Here is a 19,595-nt window from a genome sequence, read left to right as displayed (position 1 = left end):
CAGAGTTTTCTCAGAATGGCCCATTAACCCTGAGGCAAGCCAGCGGCCCCTTTGGTAGAACTGCCACCTTAGGAGACTTGGCTTGTTCCACGTACCTGCCAAGGTAACTAGCATGTAGAGACTGAGGCCTCTAATAAATAGCTGTAGTTCTCCCATTCAATACACTCCTTCCAACAAGGGTGTTGATTTCAGTTGGGCCAACCAATAAGGGTTTACCAGACAGCATGATGAGATACAGATGGAGGGATAATTGGAATACTTTGGAGAAAAAGGCAACAGAAAAATTAATTGCAACTGAAACTTGAGAAATTGATTTACTATCTTCATTCTCAGCGTCCTCACGGTCATTCTCGGCACTGCAGGAAGTGCTCCCCACTCTTCATGGTCTAGGCATACAAAAAAACTACACTTCCCTAACACCTTTGCTGTTAGACTCAGCCATATGATCTGTCTAGGCCAATGATATGTGTTTGATTATATTGCTGTTGGTAAACACGATGACCTAAATCAACTTGGTGGAGGAAAGGTTTGTTTCAGCTTATATTTCCAGTTAATAGTTCATCACTGATAGAAGTTGGGGCAAGAACTCAAGACAGGAACCCAGAATAGAATCCATGGCTTACTCATAGCTCATGCACTTGGCTTACATATATAGCTCAGTCTCACCTGCCTAGGGATGGTGCTATCCACAGTGGGCTAGGCCTTCCCTCCTCAATCATCAGCCAAGACAGTCTTTCACAGGCATGGCCACAGGCCAATCTGATTGAGGCAATTTTTCAGATAAGGTTCCCTTCTTCCCAGTTGACTCTAGGTTGTTCCAGATTGGCAATTCAAACTTTTCAGGTCAATATGACAACAGAGGTGGCATGTTTCACACTTTAGCTGTGCATAATTTTTCTTGTTCTCTTCCTTCAGGGACAGAGGAAACACATGTTAAAATGAAGGCACTAGAGGTAGGAAATGTAGTCTCCAGATGACTTGATTCCAATATACACTGAGCAGTGTGTGAAGCCACAGCATGACGAGAGCTCTGTCGTAGTGACCACCAAGGTTAGGGCTTCTTTTGTTACTGAAGTCTGCCGTTGCTGACCCAGGCACATCAGTAAAAGCTGCTGCCTCTGTCGTGATGCTTACTTGGGCTGCCTCTCCTTTAGGGCCAGTTTTTATCCACCAGGAGGAGCACTGCGGACTCCCACCAGACTCATCCCATGCTACCTGCTCTGAATACACACCAGAATGGAAACAGGGTAAGCTCCTTGTCCCTGACAAAGCAGCTTTCTTCTGGCAGGAGTGTACACACACACCCTGAATCCCAATGGCCTCCACTGTGAAACAGGGCCCAGGGCTGACGACTTGGAACTGCTATAAGCAGCAAGTGGGGAGATGAATCTGAAGTGCCTGTCTAGGTGCCTGGCACATAGTAGGTGCTCAAAATATGCCACCTGCTCTAACTCCCTTCAGAAAGCAGATCTAAACATGAAGGAAAAGGCCAGTTCTTTCCTCCCCAGGCAAAAAGAGCTTTTGTCCCTGATTCATTCTACATAAGAGCAATGTCTCCTCTAAACTAGAAAATATATTGTATGCCTTTTATGTAGAAGTACAGACACACAGCATGCTGGACTTTGCATAAAAGGAGCGTGGTACTTAATGCATTGGTGACATTGAAATCTCAGTAGGGAGCATGGTTAGGTGAAAAAGGTGTTTACAAAGACCCCATTTGTGGGCAACTAAGAGACACTGGTTTAAAGACGTCTTTAATCCAAACACAGGCAGGCTCTCCGGACCCCTTATTCTGAGCCTCTTATTGCTATTGCTTATATTTCTTCTCTCGTGTGTATTCCAAATCAGTAAAATATTTTGAAAAATTCTGTCAGTTTCACACCCCTCCCTCCTGCACACCCTTGACAGCTTTTCTCTATTTCTTTGCTGATCTAATCAGCTATTCCTCTGGGATGTGAGCCATGCAGGTGGCTACAGAGAAAACAAGCTCCCCAGGAGCTGACAGATTGGCCTTGATTTCCAAGACACGACATGTGGAACTAGTTCATATCATTTCCAGCAACATAAAATAGGGATGGAGTGAGCATTCTGCCTCCCCCATAGTCCTATATCAGGTCAACTCAGAATGGGTCCTTGGGTCAAGGATATCCCTACAACTACTAAAGAAGTAACTTGTCTTTTCTTCAGGTAAAGGTCACAGGTGGGATGACTTGTTGGAATATAGCAGACTGGCTCCCCAGTGAAATTCCCATGCAGTCTGTCCTAGAGACTGGAAGACTCAATAATCACATTATGGCTTCCTTTGCAGCTAGGAATATGGACAGCCACACATAGTCTTCTGCAGAAGTAAACAGGGAAGACAAACCAGTTTACTCTGGTATTGCCCTTCCCCCCTGTTTCCACTTTGAATTAGACCCACAGGTGGAAGTTGCCTATTTCTCAAAGAGTTGAGAAGATCTAAAGGTGCCCCCATTTAATGTGATTGAGTAGTATCTCTGGCTTCTACTCATGAAAAAAAGTTCTCCGTTACTTGTAGCTCAAAGCCTCTTATCTAATACTGAATTCATGAATGAGAGGCATAATGGAAACTGCTGTGTCTCTCAGAATCAGGGTACAGGTAGCCCACAGATAGTTTGCCATACTTCAGGTCCCAAGTTCAGAGCCCCTTTGCATGGACTGAAGATAACATCAAGTGGACCTAAGTCCTTTGCATGGACTAAACATAGCATCAAGTGGATCTAGGTCCTAGCCTGACTCACTATAAAGCTGTGTGACCTTTGATAATGTTTTTTGGCTTTCTAGATATACATCATTTTTACTACAACATGAAATTGACAATAGTACCATTTCCGTGGGATTACTGCAAACATTAATGACAAATCCAGGGCTCATGGCAAAGTCTGCACCATTCTCCAGTCTTTGTACTGGTCATGATGGCTCTGTGATTTCCCTTGACAAGTCTGTGTCTTGAGTTTGTCTATTCCAGTTCCTATTTGTCTGTTTGCTTGCTGGATGGCTTGCTTTCCTAAGAGTTTTAATGTTCCCCAATCTCTCTAGTTCTTCCTTTTCCCTTTTCTGTTTCTTAAACTCTCTACACGTGTCTCTGTCTACCTCTTTCACCCTCCTGCCTCACCCCTATTCAAGTCCACCATAGAGTTACAAAGCAATTCCCTTCAGGCACAGCTCCCCAGACACAGTGGTACCTGTCCTCTTTGGAAACAAGGGCTCTTGCTGTAGCCACCAGGTTCTAAGACTGTGAGTTGAAGGCCTCGTTAGCCTTTAGCTTCAGCTTTCAAGTACTCACAGTATGGGACATGCTTCCCAATGTGTCATGTCCCTGAAGGCTTCCAAAGGGCAGACAGGACCTAGAGCTCACGTCTGACTCAGCCTCTAAATATGACATCAGATCAAAGTACTAGAGCCTTTCAGAACCTCACTGCCCACCTGTGTTGGGAGATCTCCTCAATATACCATCACTGCCACTAGAAATTAATTGGTGACTTCAACATTAAACATCATTATACAAGTAGCAAATCCTATGTAAACCCTTTCCTTTCCTCAGCAGAGAGACTATTGAATTTCCAGAAGAGGAATCATGGAATCCTGTTCTCTCTCAGAAAGCACTTCCTAGGTTCACAGTCAGGATTCAAATGTGACCAGATTTCTGCCACTCTGACATGACAGTAATGAGGAACAGAAGGGGCAGGGTCACATCCTGTAGTGGAGAAGAGGAAGTCCAGGTGGAGTAGGGGAAGTCAGAAAGAGACCCACTACTCTCTGAGGACTGTGGTGCTTCCTAATAGGACTCAAAGCCAATGCAGAGAACATTGAAGGGAGTCACAGAATCCCCAGGACCTACCTACTGCCCTCCTAGCCTATCACAAGATGCCTTAGCGGAACGTCAACTATGGTGTGTATAGAAGATATCCATCTAAAGAAGTCCATTGTCCAGATGGAAAGCAAGGCTTCTATTCTAAAGCCAAGACCCAAACTATGGATGCTCCTTCCCTCCCCCTTCCTAAGCTCCTGCCACATGAGGAAGGAAGTTCCTCAAAAAAAAAAAAAGTAACTACCAAGCAAGTGACTTTTGTGTGAAGCAAGTTACTCTGAACATTCTGTGGGCTATATCACTGAGATCCTCATAGCTGCCTTAAGCTATAGTCCTCTCTCCTCTCACGTCACAGAAAGCCCACAGGGAGGATGGCATGTGTCCAATGTCACATAGCTACTAAATAGAAAAGGTACTATTGAACTCTAGTTACCATACCCTTCCTAAAAACATCAACATTATCTTCAAAATAGTTTTTACTAATTATAAAAATACATAGCAATTAATAGTCTAGTTTCTATGCTAAGTATTTTGCATATAACAGCTCATTTAACTCTACTGTACCTGTAAGGTAACTATTATAAGTATTCCCATTCTATAGATGGATAAAAGGGCCAAGTGACATACAGTCTAGTACCTTTATAATGTAAGATGTTAAGTGGGTAACCCCATGACTCTGTGCAGCAGTCAAGGCCTTCTGCCCTTTTAGGGTGAGCCCTACACCCCTGGCCATTTCCTTGTGAGCCCCCACAGGCTGCTATCACTATGATAAATCAGTTCAAGTTCACATCCAGGCCTTGACTTGCATGCCACTGGGACTAGCCACCACCCAAATATTTTCCCTTAGGAAAAAAACAAAACAAAACAAAACAAAACAAAACATAAAAGGTGCTGTTGTCAGAGGCCAAGGCTGCTTGCAAACTACAGAGGTGACATGAGGTAAGTTCATTTCCCTGCTGTCAAGAGACTCAACAAGGCTATAATCAGAAGCTAATGTGTGCCTGTGATTGCACCCATCACAGGGTGGCGCAGAATCGAACAAGTTCTCCATGCCTGGAAGAGTAAAGCAATGCCCCATCACTGGCAAGTGTCACTCATTTGGCCAGCAGACATTGGTTTTTAATAAAATTATGGAAATATTGCCAAAAGGCTGTGAGAAGTACAGAAAGCAGAAGGGCAAGGCCTTCCCAGGCCTCAGAAAGCTTCCATATTGAAGAAGGCCTTGTTTCCACATAGGCTGGCCATTTTCTTTATAGCCTCTCTTCTAGGCTCAGTACTTTGTGACTTCTGGGCCTACATACGGAACCTGGTATGGTTGTACCCATGTGGTTCCCAGGCTCCTTCAGCTGAGCTCTAACTCCAGATGCCCATGTCATGGAAATCCCAGACAGAGGACAGGCTTTCTTTTTGAGCAACACTGCATTCTTACCATAAACTAAACACTTTATTGAGAATTATAATATATGAAGAGATCCATTTATTTGAGGTCATGCATGTAGTAAGTTGTACTTGAACCTGATTCTAAAGTTCATCTTCTTAAGTAGTCCTTCCAGTTATCCTGCCTAGATGAGATGACACAATTCTACCCTGAAGCACGGAAGAAAAAATGGGAGGAGCAGGAAAAGAGGATCCAGGTGCCTTGCTGGCCAACGGCATTCACTTAATTCTCTCTCTCTCTTTCTCCTCCATCCTCTCTCTGTGTGTGTCTGTGTGCGGTGCAGGCCATGAACTCCTGTTCCTCCTGACTCTACATCTGGAGTGCTAGGACTTCAGGTATGTGCCACCATGCCCAGCTGTGCACTTCTGAGAACTGAATTTAGGGCTATGTGCACACCAGGCAGGCACTCTACCATCTAAGCTGTAGTGTCAACCCATTCACTTTTTATTCATATTTTTATCAATACCTTCTTGCCAGATACTGTTCTAGGTGCTAAGGATATTGGGAGGGACACAGATCATACATAAAGGTACCAATAAGGCAATTTCAAAAACAATTACAAATATATTCAAGAAAAAAAGTTAAAGCCCAAGGGACCAGGACAGGGAAAGGTATGAAACTTATTTTAGAAAAGGGAAAAAAATAACTCTAAAAACTGTTCAAAAGCAGACCTGTTCACAACTGAGTAACTCCATTGTTCAAAGGCTTCTGCTTGAGGGAGAGAAAGAAAACCTAAGCCAGGATTAAGGTCTACAAAGATGTGGAGGGAAGCTTTGCCATCTTTCACTGCTGCACAGTCTGAAGAGTGGACCACCCTACACACAGAGCTCTTCATTTCAGACTGATGAAACTCCAGGAGTCCCACATCCTGTCTAATGGTTGGAACTGGGAAGTGTTCTATAAGCCTCACTGCACTGAGCCCAAGTCCACAGGGCACAATAATGCAGACAGCAGAAATGTGTGAACATTCCCACCCTAAGAAGGGAACCCAGCCAGGCTGAGCGGAAAGCCAGCCACGTAAGAGGAGAAACTAGCCAGGCTGAGTGGAAAGCCAGCCATCTGCTACCAGGGATTTCATAATATCTTCCAAACTAATGACCCTTAATTTTAATTCAGTTCAGAGGTGAGTGGATCAGGTGAAGGAAGAAAAGTGAAAAGGATTAATTCATCTGTCAAGGACATTTGGTATGGAAAACTTACAAAGATGAATTCATTTGTGAGTCATAATGATTTGCTACCAGAGAAAGCAATTATCTTGAAGTTTATTTGGCCCCAGGATCAATTTTTCTTTAACTTCTCATCTCTGTCCTGGAAATCCAAGGAGTCAGCCTCTCCCTGTCTAGGTCTCTGTCTCTGACCACCCTGCCTCCCCCTTCTCCTCCTCTTCTTTTTCTTTCACTCTTCCTCCTCTTTTCTATATCTCTTTGGTAAATTCTGATAACTTGTTCATTTCACATTTTTCAACAGAACTGCCCCTCTCCCCCATCCTCTCTACAGAATATTTCCCCTTACCCACAGTCATCACTTCCTACCATCTTTTGTCATTTTCAAAGCACTTATCACTGTCTTGACTTTACATACTTATTCATTTGCTTTGGGGGTGACCTGGTTCTCTACCAAAAACACTGGATGAGAAAACACAGAGCCCCTACCTACCATCCCTGACTTCCAGTCTCACACCAGACCAAAGGCAGCTGACAGACTGAGGACACAGAGGACTCAGTGGGCAAAAAGACACTAAAAGCAAGCACACCTGCCTCTCAGTCTGTGTCAGTCCTCACAGCAACTTCCTTTTATAGATGCTAATATTTCCATTTTACAAATGAGGAAAATGAGGTGTAGAAGCTAAGGAAGGAAGGAACTTGCTCAAAGTTGCACCGATAATAAATAAAACTGGCAGAATTCAAAACCAGATAATCTGATTCCAGAATCCACCCTTTTCTGACTTCTGTATTTAAGAAATAAGTGTTGACTGAGGAAATTAATGAGTGATAACGCAACAGCTGTTTTGGGGTTCCAGGTTTGCTTCTGGGACATGACCTAAAACTTTTTATGTGGTTGCATCTCACTCCCATAGGCCATATTCATTATAGGGCCTGTTGAAGGGCTCACACTCAGACCCACACGCCACTTTCCAGCTCTGCTGTTGCCAGCTGGTGGTTCTGCTTCCATGATTTGAAACTATGCATTTAGAAGCTCCAAAAGCAAAGCTAAACTGAAGACTCTGAGGGGGTTTCTGACCTAGTGGGTCTAAACCATCTGGGTCATCTCCCTTTTGCCAAGAAACTAAATCCTAGTAACAGCATGAAATAGGAGCTTCACACTAGTATCTACCCCCAAGGCCAACAGACAAAGGCAAAATAAACGTCCTGAAGAACCTGAGATAGGTGATAGAATGGAAGGGAGGCAAACAACAAAATGTTCTTGCTATCTAACTGGTAGAAGAGAGATAAGCCAAGGGGGTTGTTAGTGAGATACTGTTACTGACACAGTGTTTGACATGTAACCACCAGCAACATGCTGCAACATGCTCCATCCAACTGAAGTTTCTATGACCTGGCTGTATGTTTCTATTCGGCCTCACTGTATCCATGCTTTAAACAACATGTGCCATACAGTCAATGCTCCATAAATAATTCCTGATGAGTGGATTGAGGATCCCCATCCCCATACTTGGCTCTGCTTTCAACTATCTCCTCCTCCACAACTTCTGGGTGACATTTGATTGGACCCATTGGACATATTCCTGTACTGCTGACACTGGCTGCATACTCCCATCCCCCATGACATGTAGGTTCTCTAAGTCACCAGGGCAAGAAAGGCAAAGTTGGGATGTGAAGGAAGAACCTTAGAAGCTATAGAACTGTGGAGTGCAAAATAGCTTTTCTTATTGCATCTGTTACTTCACAGACTCAGGCCAGCTCCAGGTGATGCTGCTCCACTGAGCAATTTCCAACGCAGTCATGCAAAAGTCAAGCGTGCTTTCACCACCATGAGACAAAAACATCCTGCCTGCTTAGCACATCCAAATCAATTCTCCCTCAGTTCTTACCCTTCACTCTGAAAGTCAATTTAGAAGGGGAAGCATGTTGGTTACTAATCTTGGACTCTCCTTCTTATTAAAGTGCCTTACAGCTGTAAGGTCATTTGTTCTTCTCTTGTCCCTCAGCCTGAAGGGCATCTCCTTTGGTAATTGTTAACTAAAAAATTTCGGAGAATTCATATGTGGCTTACATCCTGCTATGTTCATCCATCCTGCAATCCAATGGGAACCCTCCACTCAATTGGAGAATGGTGGGATTCCTCCTTAATAGAAGAACATAGCCAGATGACTATGTACAAAGATATGGTCCACCATGTGTGGCAGAGTTAACACCCCAGAAAAACAGAGCTATATGCCTGTTCCATTCTCTTGAAAGAGAAAGGTTGTCTTCTACCAGATGAAAAGCACTACCCACCATAGACATGATTCAAATGCCCATCATGAGGGCTCTGCAGATCATGGAAAGCAGTAGTGTATGAACACCACATGGACCCTACCACAGAGCTGTAAAGAGGAGTGTTGCACAAAGGTACTTCTATGGGACAAAACTGGCAGGGTTTGGATCTCAATGCCATAGCCACAATGTGGATTTATGACCTTGAATGAGCCACTTAATCCCACAAAGCCTATTTCCCCATCTGAAAAATACTGTAGTGTATCTATCTGGTGATGGTATAAGGGTGACATGAAATCATACATAGAAATTGCTCCAACACAAACCTAACAAATTGTCATTTGTTTATAAAAACTTATGGGGTGCTAAATACTAGGCCATGCACTTGAACCTTGCTAGTAGCTACAGTAAATCAATAATAGTACCCCTATTTCACAGCAGGCTGCAGATAAAAAGAGTTAATAACCTGTGCAAAGGCATAGGCTGGGAAGCTAGGAAGGTTAGCTTAGGAATTGAACTCAGGCCTCACTTATCTACAGCAGGAGAAGGCATGTGGAAGGTGCCTCCTGCAAGAGCTGAGACTAGGACCTGTCTTTGGGCCCCACTGTCAGGGACTGCTTCACTGACAGCTCTGCAAAGATGGTTGAGGATCTTGAGCTCCAAGTTAGCATCCTGGGGCTGAGTTCTAAATGTGATGTGTGACTCCATGTCTTCCCTTCACACTCAGGTATACCTCCCCTTTGACCTCTAGAAAGCAAGGAGTTGTAACATTAATGTAAGACTATTGAGAGGTGAGTAAACCATGCAGCTTTGTGAACCTTCATCTGAAGCAGGATCAGTACACCACTTCATGAGAAGTCAGTAACCACGCTCGGCATACTGCCAAGAGCTTCCAACAAATAATAGCTGATGGTACTGTTACTGAAACAGCTAACACAGAGAGAAGTTACCGTAGTTTAGAAACTACACTGAGTTTGACATAAGCAGATCATCCTTATGATGCTTCTGCAAGACAGACATATGTTAGTCCATTGATAGATGAAGAAGCTGAGGCAGGGGATGGTTGGTTTACCTATGCAAGGCCACAAGATCCTGAAAACTTAGAGGCTTGCTTACAGATTGGCTCAGGTAGACACACATTGCACATACCCTGTAGTTTGACTCGGAACCACTGGAACAAACAGGTCCATTACTTTAGAACTTGTGAGGTCTTCAGTACATGAATATGAATGAAAGTAATTACAAGGATGGGGTTTGAAGCCTTCTCCAAACTTTGAGAAGAGAAGCATGTACTTCAGTATGATTTCAGAAGGATCATATCTGAGCCTTTTACTCTAGATAGAACCACCTGCTATCACTTATTAGAAATACTGAACACAAGGTAAGAGAAGAGAAAGGGGAGGAATAAGTTGCTCTTATATTCCATACCATGGGCTAAATACAAACAAGCGTGTCTGTCTGCTGAGCACATGCTAAATGAAAAGCCAAGATGTCCCCCAGGAAGGTTGAGGATCAGAGGAAGGATATCATCAAGCTTACACAGTCCTGGAAAATTGAGTGAGACTCAGGTCAGAACCTTTTTGGGAATCAACAGTACTTTGAACACAAGTACACCATCTCCTTTGGGTGATCATGAAAAAGGAGGCTTTCCTAGCTCTACCCCTAATACCAGCATGCTCCTGAAATGTGGTTCTATAATGCCCTTAGCAGATAAGTATATGGAAGAAAGTACTGAATATGCCAGTAGGAATCTGACAGAATAGGACTGTGTTCATTAGTCATGGAACTTCCCAAGGACTCCTGGAAACTGCCACAAGTAGGTAAAAGTAAGCATTCTGATCTGAGGACGGACTATTCTTTGGAGCACACCTTTGCATTGCTGGCTATACTGTCGGCAAATCTAAAATCTGATGCTAAATTCCTTGAAGACAAAGACTGAAGCCAGGAAATCTTTCCAAAACATTAAAACGAGCTCCTTCACTCTGCAGTCACTTCATAGCACAGTACTGAAATGTTCCTCTCTATGGTCTGAATGTGTGTGTATTCCCAATTCATATGCTGAAATCTCATCACCATTGTGATTGCATTAGAAGACTAAGCTTTGTAGAAGTGCTGGAGTCAAAGGTGAAGAAGCCCTGTGAATGAGATGAGACCCTAAAGGTCTTTCTTGCCTTCCTTCACCCTAACTACAAAATAAGATATCATCTAAGGATCAGAAATAAAGCCTTACCAGAAAGGAAAGCTTCCAGCACCTTGACCTTGAACTCCCAGCCTCTTCAGAACTATAATAAGGTTCTGTTATTCATAAGCTTCCCAGCATGTGGTACTTGGTTCCAGCAGCCTATTGAACCAATGCTCCTTATGTTCCCATAGAGGGGGCAAAGGGTGACGTAAGGCCCATCCCTGTGGTAGCTATAAAGACTCTGGGAGCCAGCGAATTGCTTTCAAACTCATGGGTAAGTTCACAGGTGAGTTGGGACCGGAAAATGAAGTCAGTTCCTCTTCTCTTCAGCCTCTTCTTCATAGGAATATGGCCAACAGTTCTTTCACATTAGGAATCAACAAAGAAATCATTAGCCAAGGTTAGAAAGAAGAGTCGGGTTTCTCTGGTTTCCGTTCATATTAAGGCTATAATGGCATCTTAGGGGCACAGTAGCCACTGTCTCTAACATGAGAAGGTAGCCTTTTCAACTTACAGAGACCAAGATCAACATGTGGGAAGACTTGCTACTATCAGTTTTAGAAGCTTTACTCCTCACGTGTGCCATACGTTGTCTGTGCCCATCACAAAGGTCTGAACACAAAGGCACCCAGAAAATGGCATGTAATGGACACGAGAACGAACGAGTCTTTAAAAGGCAACTATTCATCTTTGTTAAAAATATAAATTAATCTGCTGTATGATGCTCGCAGCTGATCCCCCTAGTCGTGGTGAGAGAGGCTGAATAACTGGATGGTCCTTGAGCCTTGAAGGTAGGCTGGAGAGGAGCTTACAGGTATTTGCAGCTAGGTAAGAGGATTTGGGGTAGGCTGGGGACTCTCATGCACATCTTTAGCACATAGTCCAAGATGGATGCTTACATATGCTCAGGAGAGTAGCCAGTGCTTACTAATTCTAATTTTACCCCAAGAAACCTACCTAGAAATCGAGTCAGTTTCTATTAATGTTCCAGGGTGAAGGAGATAGATCAGATAGTAAAGCACTTGCCTTGCAGGCATGAGGACCTGAGTTCAGTTGCTCCAGAATATATGGGGTTTTGTTTGTTTGGTTGGTTGGTTTTTAAAGCCAGGCATGGTGGCTTGCAATACTAATATTATCTGTATGGGTACAGAGACAGGTAGATCCCTGGGGCTTGCTTTATTGCCTACTTGGAAAGTTCCAGGCTAGTAAGAGACTCCTTCTCAAAAATAAGTTGGACAGATTCTGAGGTCATCCTCTGGCCTGTACACACATGAAGATGCACTACATCTGCATATATATGTATACAAAAGCAATGTACTCTGATCTAGAAAAGACCCTATCAAGATTCCAGTCCCTCCCACATTGTGATCGTCTACAAGTCCCTTCCCCTGTGTTCTTTTCATTACAAATGGTTTTGAACTGGGCTCGGCAGTACTAGTGCTGCCCTCTCCTTCATGCAGGAACAGCCTCATTGACATTCTCACAGAGTCACTGCGAGGCTCTCAGAGTCATATCTGATGTTTGTGTGGACTCAGGAGGATGACACTCTGGGGACATGGGACTTGCTCATTGGTGACTCAGGGGCTGACTCAGCTACTGGGGGTGGCTTGTGGGGGTGGGACATTAGTCCAGCTGGCTGGGCTCCACCTTTTTTTCTCCTCAACCACAGCTTCATTGCCCTACTATACTCTACTTCTGTCTAGTCAACGAGTCATGTGAACCAAAATTCTGAAGAACCAAGAAATAACTTCAGAAACCTCCAAGAAGATGCTTCTGGAAGTCTTTATTCAAATGACTGTAAAAATGTAAGTCATTTTTACATTTTTCCTGGGATATGCTGATAGTATTATAAATCCTCAAGAATTTTCTAGGTGACAATACTGAAGAAAATCTCATCTTTATGAGATCAATTGACATAGAGATGGCAAAGCCAAAACACACACACACACACACACACACACACACACACACACACACATCATAGGTTGAGATTCTCAGTCTGCCTCAGTAAACTCAACCACCATGATATTTGGACAAGAACATCTTTTTGCTTCTGAGATTCTAACCTCTGGAAGAATTGAGACATTCTCTGCCAGACTCCAGCTCACTGGTGAGTCAGCCACAGATGATGCAGAACACCACAATTCCCCAGTACTTGTTAGAAGCTCAGGGCACTGTCATACAGACACATCATTCCCTACATGACCTAGACTCTGTCCTTCTGATCTCAGATCTCTCCAGGCAGGTGTGGTGCTTCCTTCACTTCATCAATCTATCCAGGCAGCCAATGCCACCACCCCACGCTTTTTCTTCCTTCCCAAGCAAAGAAATTAAAAAGCCTTGTCTGAGGATGTGAACTCAACTCTGCAAACAGACTTAATGAGTCATTCTCAAAAGTAGGCCTGAAGGGTCCCTGAGAGATCCACAGGCCTCTTGCAATATTCATGCAGCCATGTTCATCTCTTTGGATCTATTATCATTGAGTAATCTATTGGCATTTAACAATGAAACAATAGCAAACAGCAGCCCAAGGCTATCCAAAGCAATTCTATTCTTTCAATGATGTCTGGTCAGTGCGTTTTGGAGCTGAATGACTGGACCAAGTTATGTGTAGTAGATTTTTCCACCAGAGTGGTCCACAGGCAGAAAATTTCAAATTCAGGTTGGATAGGATTACTTAAATGTGTTGACCAGTGCTGACTTCTCAGGTAATACACCTGAATACTCTTCCACTCTGACTTTCTCATACCACCCAAGCAGTTAACATTGAGAGAAGACATATGTATTACGCTGTCAAAGGTAGGGTGCAAAAGGAAAAAAAAACTACTCACTGACATTCTCTAAGATGATTTCTTTCCTCTTTTTATTAAGTGCCAATACTAGATCAGGAAACAGTGCTGATGCTGGATCAGGAAACAATTTATTTCTCCTGGTCTAAAGGTGAATTGGTGATGTAAGGGGAAACACAGTCAAAGAGTTAAGAAAGACATACTGGATACTTGGTGGTCTATAATACAATGAATCATATACTATGAATGGCCAACACTTTTTTTTCCTTTCTACTGATTCCTGGTAGGAAACCTTTCTCCATTAATAGAAATGTTCACCCAAAGGACATTCACATTTAGCTATTGAATACTTGAAATGTCACTAGTAGAAATGAGGCAAAGAAGTTGTAGCTCCTGTGTGTGTGTTTGTCACGTGTGATGGCACATGTGTTACAGGGACATGCACACATGTATCTTCAGTGTCATCTCTCAACAACCATCCACATCCACCCTGCTTTTTGTTTGCTTTTTTTTTTTTTTTTTTTTTTTTTGCTTGCTTGCTACAGAAGGTCTTTCATAGGTCTGGGGCTCACCTTATTAAGCCGGGCTAGTGAGCCCAAGGCTCTGCCTTTCTCCACCTCCCAAGACCTGAGACTGTAAACACACATCACCAGTCACGGATTTCTTTCTTAAACATCAGTTCTGGGGATCGAACTCAGGTCCTCATTCTTATATGGCAAGCAGTTTACAGGCTGAGACATCTCCCTGCCCTCAGTTTGTCATTTCATTAAAATACAAATAACATGTAGCTAATATCACTATAGTAAACAGGGAACTAAGTCTAAAACTCAGAACCTCACAGGATGTTGAGTGCATGTTGATAAAACAAACTCTTCTCTTTCTGGGTGAGCACTGTACGTAGCCAGGGTCTTCGGAATATGGGCAAATAGAAGTCCCATGTTTCTTGCTGCTCTGGCAAAAGCTATTTCTGGACTACTCCTCTAGGTACTAGAGCAGAGCATCCACTGGGAAGAGAGAGGACTTGGAGATGAAGAATCAGCCAAAGATAGAGACATATTAGAGGCAAAATACGGCTGCAGCCCTGCCAACAGGTTGTTAATTCAAAATGCAACAGCTCTTCTGACATCGTTGGAAAGCCGATTGCCAAGCAGGAACATCAGTCTCTTCACGTCTGTAGCAAACACTCCCTTGAATGCAAAATTACAACTTGGTGACTATGTGCGATCCAGCCTTCTGTATTTTTCATGAAGCTTAAAGGAGATTAATGGGACAATCAAGATATTACGGATGAAAACCACATGCATTTCAAATGAGACTGTGACAAATGGCTGAGAAGCCTGCAGAATAGACAACAGGAGTCCTGAACTGGGGAACACTTTACCATGGTATACATCCTCACCCTGCAAATTACCCCTGGCCATAAGACACCAAGAGAGCATATGGCCTTTCCCTGGCATCCACAAGACAGGAAAGGAGCATTGTCATTAAGCAATTATAAGGTCTGAGGGGACAGTGTTGGCACCAAGCACTACAGAAACACATACAGCTCCATTCAGATGAATCCCATTATTATTAAGCAGTTCAATCAACATAATAATTATTATAATGGCTGGGATTTATCAAGAGTCTCTTATATGTTAGACAATCTATATGCAGTGACTCTAAGGCTCTTGGCAACACTCCAAGGTGTTATCTGTTTATCCATGCTGATAGTGCTTAGTAAACAGAAATACAAATGTTTTCCATGTATTATGTAGGTATATGGAGATATATAGTATATGTATATAGAGGCAGATAAATTATATATTCAATTAACTCTCTTATATATCTAATTGAAATACAATTATTTGTAGTTAAACATTATTATACATATATAAACTGCAGTGTGGCTACACCTGCATGCTGGCTGTTCTGTTGACATGCTAGCCCCGAGCTTATGCCCCACTCTACCATGGACCAAGCCTGGGTCAGTCACTAATTCACTCAACATGGGGCTTTCTTCTTGTACTTCTAGCTTAGCTAGGAGGATGGAAGATAGTAGCTATTTTTGTCCTTAGTTGTTTCATCAGTGAATGGTGGAATCAGTGACTGTCCACATCATAGGGTTGAGGTCCATAAAGCTGGGGACAGCATGGCAGTGAGTGGCAGGCATTTTGGCATGTCTGGAAAGCAGAAAGCTATCTTATTCGACATCAAGCATGAAGCCAAGAGAGAGAACTAAAAACAGCCTGAGGCTTTTAATCTCATAGCCCTCCTTCAGTGACGCATACTTCTAATGAGGCCACACCACCTAAACATCCCTGAACAGTACCACCAACTGGAGACTAAGTGTTTACATACTGAGACTGTGGAGGACAATTCTCATTGAGATTATAGTTTACACACAACTTGCTGCTATGAGCCAACAGCCTCAGACACTTCTTATTGATGTGTGGCATTTTAGAAAACATTTCCCTTCTCGTTTTTGCTATTCCACAACTGACAGTAAATTCAGCTACTCTCCTAGAGAGGGGCAGTGATCTCACCCCAGTTGCCTAATGGATAAGGCACTGGCCTCCTGCAAAGGGGTGATGGTGGTGGTAGTTTTATAAGTATCAAATCACCTGTCTTCTTTGAGGACACCTCTGAACAAACCCAAGGACAGTCTTTGTCACAACATTCTAGATAATTCTGTGTGTTCTTTATACCATTGTGCTACAAACCTTATCATAGACCAAGAGAGAATGGATGTTCTTGGACAAAGCAGGAGACTATAAAGAGTGACTAGAGTGAGGTCACCATGGTGACATCCAGAGATGGTAAGGTAAAGTCTGAGTGCCACAATTGTGAGCCAGTGGTATGCACTTGCTTGACTTTCCACGAAAGAGAGTCTATATGGATGTAAGCACAGACCATGGTGAACACATCATTGATGCCTTCGCCTCAGTACAGATGCCTTCTCAGGATCTGCTGTTCCCTTTCTCATGCCATCAACAGCCCAGATTTCATTTGAGAATCCTAGCAGTGCAAAGACAATTGAGTCTCTCAGTGCTCTCTATCCTATGAGAACAAGGATGGCTTTTGCCAGGGCTGGTCTAATCAGAGTATCTCTCTTTCTTATGCTGGGATTGCTAGGACTATAGTGGGCTTCTTTCCTGCTGGGCACTGTAAAGGAAGAATGCTTCAGTAGCACATGAGCTTCAGGAAATCTGAGGGGACCCCCTGAAAAGCCAGTATTTGATGGAGACATCGTAGTTTTTAAACCAGACAACGAGAAGGAAAGAAATTAGATAAGGAGAGGTCTAGCCAACAGATCAAGCAGCCCCCTAAGTCTGCTCAAGTCTGTGCTTTCCAACTAGATGAGATAATAAATCCATTTTATTATTGCAGCCAGTTTGTTAGATTTCTATTCTTTGCAAATGAAAGCACCTGAACAAATACAAATGTGAAACTTTAGGGCCATCCATCTGATGAATGAGGAGAAAAGTTATGGGTGATCTCACATTTCCTGAGCCTGACAGCTCCATCTCATACAAAACTCACGCACTACCTCGTTAAAGAACAGACTTCCCACACCATCTCCACAAGGGAAACTCCTACTCACTCATCAAGACCCAGCTCAGACGTCCCTTTCAGTTTCCTAGACTATACTCAGGCAAAATTAATCACTTCCCTCTGTTTTAATCCCTTTGGAATGTATTACTCATTCACTTGTGTAAATATTAATGCAAAGCAATTACATATAGCTCAGGAGCAGAGAACATGTCTTTTTCATCTCTATGTGTATCAACCCACACGTAGGAACATAGATGCTGAAGGTTCTGCTTGGCATGAACTCAGCAACATGCTGCTCTAGCTGTGCTTCCTCTCCTACGACATATGCACGGACTATTACTAAGACATGGCTTCTCATGTATCATCAATCAGCTTCCCAGGATATCAGAAACTATGTAGCAAGAGGCAGTTATAAGAATTTCATTAAAATTTGTAATAAAAAGTAAAATTAAGTTGATAGGAAAAAACATTTTAATACATTTAAATATATTATGTTTAAATACATAAAAATATGTTTAAATACATTTTAAAAACTTATCAAAACTACTGGCTCAGTATTGATAGCCCAGACTAAAAGGTGGAAGCAATCTCTTAAGTCTATGGTTGGGAAAGAAATAGATGTAGGTTTAAAACCTGTCTTTGCCTTGACCTATAGGATCAAATCCATGTTGTTAAATTGGGCTCTAGAGGCCCTTTCAACATGTAGCAACAGGATGGCAAAAGAAGTCTGCCGATAACAGGTATATTACAGGAAAGACAATAGACAGGAATAATCATAATGCAAATGTGGGTCACCCCAGGGCTAGCCTCTCAAATTCATGTGACCAAACCATATCAGAGTACATAACTTACCTTCAGTGATAGGGATCAATTGCTGCTTCGAGGCACAAAACTTGGCCTTATCCTTTGTTCTCCATCTCTCTGGTTCAGGAATGTCCCCATCTCTATCCTGAGAGTACCTGCCCAGGCTTGCCAAACCCAGGTGGACCACTGGATCTCTCTTCCTGAGGCTATTTTCATTTATTCTAGAATATGCATACCAAATGACCTGAGCAAATAAAAGTCAGTTCCAAGACTCAGCAAAAACAACTGTATGTGAAAGAGAAGCTGTCTTCTCACTAAGGGTTTTTCCATCAGAGGAAAAACTGGATATGACATACATTTGATTCTGTTATGGGGCCTCACATGGAAGAAGCCAGTGAGCACTAAAGTGACACAGAAGGAAGCCTATAGAAATGATGAAAGGAAAGCTAGAGGGAACAAATTATATCGAGAGACACCATAGCATTAGTCAAGTCACCTATATCCACAAGACAGGTCTTGTTTGCTGACGGCCATTTGGCAACCTTCCAAAGTCTGTACAACCTTCCTTTCCTCCACACATCCAAGTCTCAAGCCCACCCCAATCCCTTTTTGCTTGGCCATCTTACCCATCTATAAGTCCCGTATTCCCATGCCTTGGGTATATAATAAAATTTGTGTGTGCTTTTTCTATTATCATTGCATTGTCTGTTTATTTCATGGATGGAAATCATCCAATCTCCAATACATTTAAAACGTCTCTACATCAACCATTTGGTCCATCACCTTCCCTTCACCTCTTTAACTTATACAACTCAACCACATCATGCAATTCCCATAAGAAGCTCACTCAGATATAAGCCTTTGTTTTAGTTAGCAGGTCTTGGTTTGTACCTGACACTCATGGATACAGATGTTGGGGTTTCTTCTGTTAGTTTGCTCAAGAAGGGGGATATCAGACTTAAGACTAAGAGTCAGAGGTGTTTGTCTGGTTCTGATTATATAGAACCCTCTATCTAAGCAATTCGTCATTCCTCTAACAGGAATGATGAATTTAGCCTTAGTGTCAAAATCCACTCTTGAGTATTACACTCATCATTTTTCATCTCTTCTATACTACTGCTTTCTCACTAAATGAATAAATGTTTCTTCCTTGATAACCCTGTAGGGTAGAGCCTTTCAGAGGTCCTCTATGGTAGGCTCCTGTCTTGTTCCCTGTTTTCTCCCTTCTCTTATGTCTATCCTCTTTGTTTTTCTGAATGGGGATTGAGCATCTTATCCAGAGTCCTCCTTCTTGATTAGCTTCCTTAGGCGTACAGATTTGAACAGAGTACAGGGAATCGTATGAAAGAAGTGGGAGATAGTGAGACCTGGAGAGGACAGGAGCTCCACAAGGGCAGCAACAGATCCAAAAAGTCTGGGCACAGGGGTCTTTTCTGAGACTGATACTCCAGCCAAGGACCACTCATGGAGATAACCTAGAACCCTGCACAGAGGTAGCCCATGGCAGTTCAGTATCCAAGTAGGTTCCATAGTAATGGGGACAGGGACTGTCTCTGACAGTAACTGATTGGCCTGCTCTTTG

At 42.9% G+C, this 19,595-nt stretch overlaps 1 protein-coding gene across 5 annotated transcripts in view; it reads right to left on the bottom strand.

The window, feature by feature from the left end:
- The window catches only part of Kcnma1 (potassium calcium-activated channel subfamily M alpha 1), a 680,238-nt gene that overhangs the window by 417,101 nt on the left and 243,542 nt on the right, over positions 1-19,595 (bottom strand). The gene's annotated exons all lie outside the window — the stretch shown is intronic.

Source organism: Psammomys obesus, unplaced genomic scaffold (genome assembly GCF_907164565.1).
Source record: "Psammomys obesus unplaced genomic scaffold, mPsaObe1.curated_primary_1811, whole genome shotgun sequence".
Taxonomy (NCBI): Eukaryota; Metazoa; Chordata; class Mammalia; order Rodentia; family Muridae; genus Psammomys; species Psammomys obesus.
The sequence above is the reverse complement of the archived record's forward strand: the minus strand, read 5'-3'. Positions and strand labels throughout refer to the sequence as shown.